Here is a 7,680-nt window from a genome sequence, read left to right on the forward strand (position 1 = left end):
TAAATGGAAAAAGTGAAATCAAAACTCAGATCAATTAGATTTCAGACCAGCTCACTACCATGTCTTAGAGATAGAATTTACCAGTAGAGTGAAATACATAAATATCGGCAGGAAGAAAAGAAGGAAAATAAACTGTTTGTTTGATACCTAATCTTATGCACAATAGAGCAATAAACATCACAGTTATAAAGTTAGATTGAGCCTCGGTATGAACCGCACTGACATAATTTTGTCTTTATCAAAATCAATATGATTTATTTCATAGTCATTTATGTTAAGGACAAGAGTGACAGGCTACAGAAAATCTGTATTTGAGAAGCATGTGAAACATTTTACTTTCTCTGTTTCTCACGATAGAAAATATTTTTAAAATGTTACTGTTTTATTTTAACTTTTGTGTTAATCTTTTAAAGGCCCAAAGTTTTATGTAAACCAAGATGTGAAATTCAATGAATGATAGGTATTAGTTATCAACAGTACCTACTTAAAATGTAAATTTTGGCAGAAACTTAAATCCTGATAAGAAAGTTTAGATGAAATTTGTGGTGATTATATGATTTTTAAATTAATATAATGTGTTGTTTTAAAAAAATATTAGCTGAGTTGCTATTTTGGAAGTAAAATCACGTACAAGGGAAACACTAAAGGTACATGTATGACCTACAAGCAGTTGAAAATACCAACAGATTCTTGACCTTGAAAAGATAATAATCCTCTATTATCTCAGAATTTGATCATTTGCCACCAGGAAGCCACAAATAGCCAATAACCCTCTACTACTTTGAACCCTGGTCAGATTATTCTTCCCCTTATATTTCTCAAAGTTATTTTTTAAATTCTTTATTATAAATCTGTAATGAGAGATTAACCCACAATGTCCCAACTGAGGGTTAGTATAAATGCAAATACATACTTGAAAAAAGCATGAGAAATACTCAAATGATATGAAATGTGATACTAAATGCAAAGTGACTCTATTTCCAATTGCAGATTTCTTGCACACTGAGGAATTTAACATACTATGAATCTCCTGGACTCAACGTCCACCTCAGATCCAAAATGTGGACCAAGGTAACTTACGGGGTCCCACCAAATTCAGGGTATGCCTTAGATTTTAACAAAGTAGGCCTGAGGCAGAATTCCTCTTAGTTAAATAGTGAGAAGAGGGTCTTACACAGACCTCAGAGAGAGCCAGCTTACTGCAGCAGTTTTGTATTTTATTTTCTTATTATTCCTGAGGTAGGACATGGTTTATTGTTATTTTTACCCCATGCTTACTTAACTCAAATATACACAAAAAATTTACTGACGATTTAAGATTTGTCCATTTAGAGTCTCGTGCTGCAAGAAGTTGAGAGTTATTGAGCAAGCATCAGGTCTCATGCACAGGTTACTTCTTGGTTAGTGAGTACAATCTTCTGGCTATCATTGCTGTCGCCAAAAAAAAAAAAAAAAAAAAGATAAATTCCATAAAAAAAACAGTCTCACTGAAGAGAAAAAGAAGACAAGCAATGACATAAGATTTTCCTCCTCATAGATTTGGATATTCTATATAAGATTCCTGGAAACATAATTTTGTATCTTCCACTTTACTTATTTATTTTTTTTAAGATTTTATTTATTTGAGAGAGAAAGAGCAAGAGAGCACAAGCAGGAGGAGGGGCAAAGGGAGAGGGAGATGCAGGCTCCCCATTGAGCAGGGATTCTGACTCCGGGCTCAATCCCAGGACCCTGGGATCATGACCTGAGCCGAAGGCAGACGCTTAACCAACTGAGCCACCCAGGTGCTCCTCTCCCACTTTATTTTTAAACACTCCCATATATATGTCTCCGAAATTACCAGCTACTTCTAAAACTATGGATTTTGATTAACACTACAGCTCTGGAGAACAGAGTCAAACTCCTGCAGTTTCCAATACACTACCCCCACCACAGGGTCCCAAAGATGCTGAGGAAGGCCGTAGGAGGGCCCAGTCAATAATAAACTGAAGAGTTGTTTCCAAGAGGAAGGACAGAAGTGACTTGCAGAAGGGGTCTCCACTGATGGAAGATGGATAGTAAACCAAAAATATCTGACTATTAGCATTGACTACCAAAGATCTAACTAGATTAATTTTAGAGGAAAACCTAAGTCTCTGAGATGAGCTACTTTCAAAGTGGCAGTAGGATAGATAGGATGGATACACTTCTTTCATTTGCACCTGATACAGTTGATAGCAAAAGAAGACACTAAAATAACTACTGGGTTATTTTATATATAAAGTGTCAATTTATCGATAGTTTCCTAAAACAGTACTGTCATGGACAAATTAGGTTTCCCCACCCCAGGTTGAGAAGTATGATCTTCCAGACCACAAGTCCCCCTTAAATTATGAAGGCTTTTCTTAGGACTTCAGGCTAGAAAAGATCTCAAGGATGGACATGGAAACTACTACATCACCTGTTAATGTGCTAAATAATCCGAACTTCAAGACTTCCCAATGTAGACAACATCGTACACATCCCATAGAACTGAAGGTGTCTCCATCATCTCTTCTCCTCCTCAAGAGTATCCCAGGTGAGGGTGGGGTTGAGAAAATTAATTATTTTCTAGCAGATATAGGAGCTTAAATATACACTGTGTTCCAGAGTTTAGCTTGAAACCTTTTAGTTAACACTTTACTGTTAAATTAATCTTTAAATTTTATCAAATGGAATACTTACTAAGGCATATATTAAATATAAATTTATAAAAGTAGACATATCGGACCCTTTCTTCAATGGACATCATTTAATATAGAACTTTGTGGAACTACATACTATTTTGTAAATCCGCATATAAGCTCATAGCAATATATGGATTCAGATATCATGAAAATTATGTGCAACACATAGGACATGAGCTTAATCTGTCATGTTTGTGAAAGTTGAAAGATAATACTTGTTACCCTTACTATTGTTATGTTTTATATTTCAACATTTTCATCATAGATACCAGTGATTCAAATACTCTCATAGTTCCCAATATAAATACCATTATAGCTAAATCTTTGCTTCCTTATTTATGTTTTTAGACTAGAGTTTGAGAAGGGGATTTATTGGCTTAAAAGGTATAAGCATTTGAAAGACTTTTTGATGATTTTAGCTAATGAAATAGGCAAATATTATTGTAGTATTTAATTTTGAAATATGTACAACTGTTTTCTTAATAAAGTCATTTTAATATATTCAGAGTTGTGCACACATCTCCACAACTAATTTAGAACATTTTCATCTTCCCCAAAAGAAGCTCTGTACCCAACAGCAACTACTTTCTCTTGCCTCCTCTCCCCAGACTCTGGCAGCTCCTAATCTACTTTCTGTCTCTATGGGCTTCCCTATTCTGGATATTTTATTTAATGGCCTTGTTATTATTTTTAAAACTTCTTTTCTTTTTTTTTTTTAAAGATTTTATTTATTTATTTGAGACAGAGAGAATGAGAGAGACAGAGAGCACAGGAGAGGGGGGAGGGTCAGAGGGAGAAGCAGGCTCCCCGCCGAGCAGGGAGCCCGATGCGGGACTCGATCCTAGGACTCCAGGATCATGACCTGAGCCGAAGGCAGTCACTTGGAACCAACTGAGCCACCCAGGCACCCTAAAACTTCTTTTCTTAACATTGGTTATTGTTCAAAGATTATTTCAATAGATTCCAAAGAAAGTCATTGCACTAAATCAAATTAGCACAATTATATACATAGAAGAGGAAGTATACTATTTTCTATACTTTACAAGGAGTTAATATAATTACGATAAAATAAAATAACAAGCAGTAAAATAAAATATTGCAAAAAGGAAAAGGAAAAGGAACAATTTGAGTGTGCTATTCAAAGCTCCCTAAAGACCAGCTATTGTTTCTTTCCTTTGGTAATCCTTCTTTGCTCACTCTTGTTCCTGCTCATGTAAACCCCCTAACACTCTAATTCAGAACTAAAGATTTCATGCCAATCCCTTTACTTAACACAGTAGGAAAGAATGAATTTGTACATTTCAATAATATGCAGTACCTAATTCCACTTTTCCCCGATTTAAGCTGCTTTTCTTAAATATTGCATAAGCCTGCAGTAATTTGATTTCATGTTTTCACTTAAATTATATACATTAGTACCACTGAAATTAATTTCAATACAGCATTTTGAAATAATTAGAAGAGAAGAAGACTGGGTGTAACTTAAATTAAAACACATACCAAAATTAGATGGCTTCCTAAGAAGGAATAGTGTTTAGAAATAATTACATCTTACAAAGAAAAATGTCTAATTTTTATTCCATTTCAATTGTGGGCTATAGGTTACCATGTTATATACAAGAGGAAAGTGAAATTGTTTATTCAGGAAAAAACATATTTATATATAATATATAAAAATTTGATTCTTTTATTTAAACTTTGAATTTAATTATGATGAATTTCTTATGTTTCATACCTTTGAAGCCTTCTTATATATTTTATATCCTAGAATAATGCACATAGCTATGGCTCAGTTACTCTAATGGTTCATGATTAAAGGCTGGATGCTATAGTAAATGTAAATTGACAAGGTCATGCTAATTAACTTCTAATCTTGATTCTGGTATGACTGGCCATGATGTCACTTGATCTCTTCCAAAATCTGTTTTATTTCTGAAGTATTAAATCTCTATAATATCTCAGTAATTCCCAAGTATTGGTCCATTTTGTCCTTTATATTAAAGATAGATTTGAACATATTAGTCATATGACCTCTAATTTTCTTTTGACTTTAATTTTTGTTGTTGTTTACCAGCCTTAAAATATACTAGAAAATATTCAGTGTTAGAACAATTTCTAGTCATATGCTATAAATGAAAACTTTGCTTTTCTAGTGAAATTTCAGAATTAATACACTGCTTCCAACACTGCATGCAAAAGATACTAAATGTTCCTTTTTGATTGGTATAAAAAATGACTAAAGTTGAAAATGTTTTGACTGTATTTTAGATTTGTGGGTAACTACATCAATTATTGATGAATTTCTTATGAGCCAGGGCTCTTTTGAGAGTGAAATGAAATGTCAATGAAACATATACTAATTAGGAATGTCCTGGGAAATTTGAAGCGTATCTATTTGCAAGCATATATGTAGGCAAAAAGAAAACCATCTTATAGGAGAACCTAAAGCTTTAAGAATGATCTGATATATCTCTTAGATGTATCAATAAACATACCTATTTAATATTAGTTGTTAGCGTCTCAGGAAAGAATGATTTCATTTGGACACTGTCTTCGTTATTGTTTGCCATTCAGTCTATTTTCATAAGTCACTTGGAACTGACCTTCAATGTAAATATCATAATCAATCCAGATAATGTCAGGGCAGCATTTTGGTGCTCTCTCCTTCAACATGCAAATATCAGATCTCTACTGGAATGTTCCAAACTCACCACTCACATAAATACTCTCTCTATATATATATAAAATAAAATCATGTAGTAAATAAATGTTGTAAATGTAGTAAATAAAAAAATGTAGTAAAAATGTGGTAAATAAATCATGTAGTAAATAAAATCATATAATAAATAAAATTATATAGTAAAAAAAATCATATAGTAAATAAAATCCACATGTATGGATATACATGCACACACACATACATAGAATTGATTTAATTAAATCAATTATTAAATATTATATAAATATAGATATAATATCACAAAGCTTGCAGCAATAGAATATAAAACAACTTTGCAATATGACATCAGGGGTCTGGTCTCTGCTTTGTCACTTAGTATCACATAGTTTCTAAGTTTGGTTAGCTATCAAAGGGGTATAATAAAACTCTACTTGCAATCATAGTTATGAAAAACAAATTCTGTAGTGATATATGCAAAAATTTTATAAAATATGACCAGACTGCTTTAGAGTTATGTTAACATATGTATATATACATATAAAATTAAAATATTAATTACTTACCAGTTATATGTATAGCTGAGCCTCCCTTTCTAAATAGTTTCATTATTATTTTGCCTCTGGGCTTTCTTGTAGTCCCTTCTTTCATGGATTAGTAGGATTTACCTTGTATATGCATATGCATATGGATATGTACCATAGAGAATACCTAAGGGACTTCAGCAGTCTGGGTATTAAAAAAAAAAAAATTGTGTCCATATTATATTGCTCCATCTCCTTCAAGCCCATTGCCATTTTACTAATTAAATTTTGGCTTATAACATTTTATAAAAATGTGTTGAATGAACATGATGTGATCTCTATTAACAGAGACTTGGTTGTGAGTGCTACATATAATTCAAGTGAGAGGGTTTCTTATCATCAAATTTTATGTTTATAAAATATTTTTCTCACATTATGCTAATATTGGAAATTGAGGAGGAGATCTGTGTGTTACACTTTTGGCAAGCGTCTGAACTATTATATATATAACAAGTTATTTATTATTTATCTAAAAAGATTGTAACAAAACTAATTGCTTGTTTTCTGCCATTTTTGCTGGCATAGTCATGACCAGAAAGATGGAAGTGGAAAAGCAATAGGTCACATATCAAGAAGTACATGTCCCAGGTTTCGAATCCATGATGTCACCCAATTTCTCTAGACAGAACAAAATGTGTAGTGAACACTATGAATTAGTGAAATAAATAAGGATATACAACTGAAATACACTAGCCTAATTAATGCATGAATGTGGAATAATCTTGCTTCCTAATAAAGGGATGCTGCTTTATGTACCTAACGCATTCCACACTTACACTATTCCTATGTATTATTAAAGCCCAATCTTGAACTGAATTATGTTTAAAATGTTACATTTTAACTATAATTAGATGAGTATTTAGATATATTATTTTTAAGTCTTATATTATAAAAGTCATGTATGAGAGTCACATAGAAACTTTGAAAGAAGTTGGGGAACATGTTTGCTTGCTTGCAGATAATGGATCAAGTGAGATCATCATTCTCTTAGAACTTAATCTCTGCATTCTCAATCTCAATCTTAATGACACGTCAGCATATTGTCAAGGAAATGACACACATACAGTGTGAATACAAGAACCATTAATGCATTTCAAAATGTAGAGCTAGGTGGTGAGACATAAACCAGGGCCTCCACTGCAGCATATGCTAGTCATAAAAGATATAAAGAGGCTAATTAAGAAGAACTAGGGGTACTAATATTTCTGGTGACCTTAGAGGAACTCTTCAACTTAAATTTTCCAAAATAAATATAAAGTGACTTCAATTCTTACTTTAAACCATTAATTTGGACTAAATAGCTAACTTATTAGACTCCTCATGCTTTTTTGAACATTTTCACTGTCTAGGCTCATAATATACCCATTTGATACATAAGAAAGGAAACTGAGACACAATATGGGACATTTGGAAGATTCTCAAATGGAAATAAGAAAAATAAAATTTAATGGCAATAAGATTTAAATGTGCTACAAAATTTAGTAGTAAAGACTTGCTAGTATTTTTTTTTTTTTTTAACCTCGAACATGTTTATTAACCTCAGTTTTCTAATCTAAACATTCACACGGATATAAAGTGATTATCCTAATGCCAGGTCCACAGCAGGGTGGAAGATGCTAGCTCTCTAGCTCAATGGTTACAGAAAAAGGACACGGGGGATTCTTCAGATGCCAATCTTGAAAGCGCTCGCTGGGATTTGAGATCACTGTTATCA

The 7,680-nt window shown here is 32.7% G+C and overlaps 1 pseudogene; it reads right to left on the minus strand.

Moving 5' to 3' along the window:
- Positions 1 to 7,072: 7,072 nt before the first annotated feature.
- The window catches only part of LOC102728561 (large ribosomal subunit protein mL43 pseudogene), a 1,576-nt pseudogene continuing 968 nt past the window's right edge, over positions 7,073 to 7,680 (minus strand).

Source organism: Leptonychotes weddellii, chromosome 7 (assembly GCF_054177405.1).
Source record: "Leptonychotes weddellii isolate Sample4059 chromosome 7, ASM5417740v2, whole genome shotgun sequence".
NCBI classification, from domain to species: domain Eukaryota; kingdom Metazoa; phylum Chordata; class Mammalia; order Carnivora; family Phocidae; genus Leptonychotes; species Leptonychotes weddellii.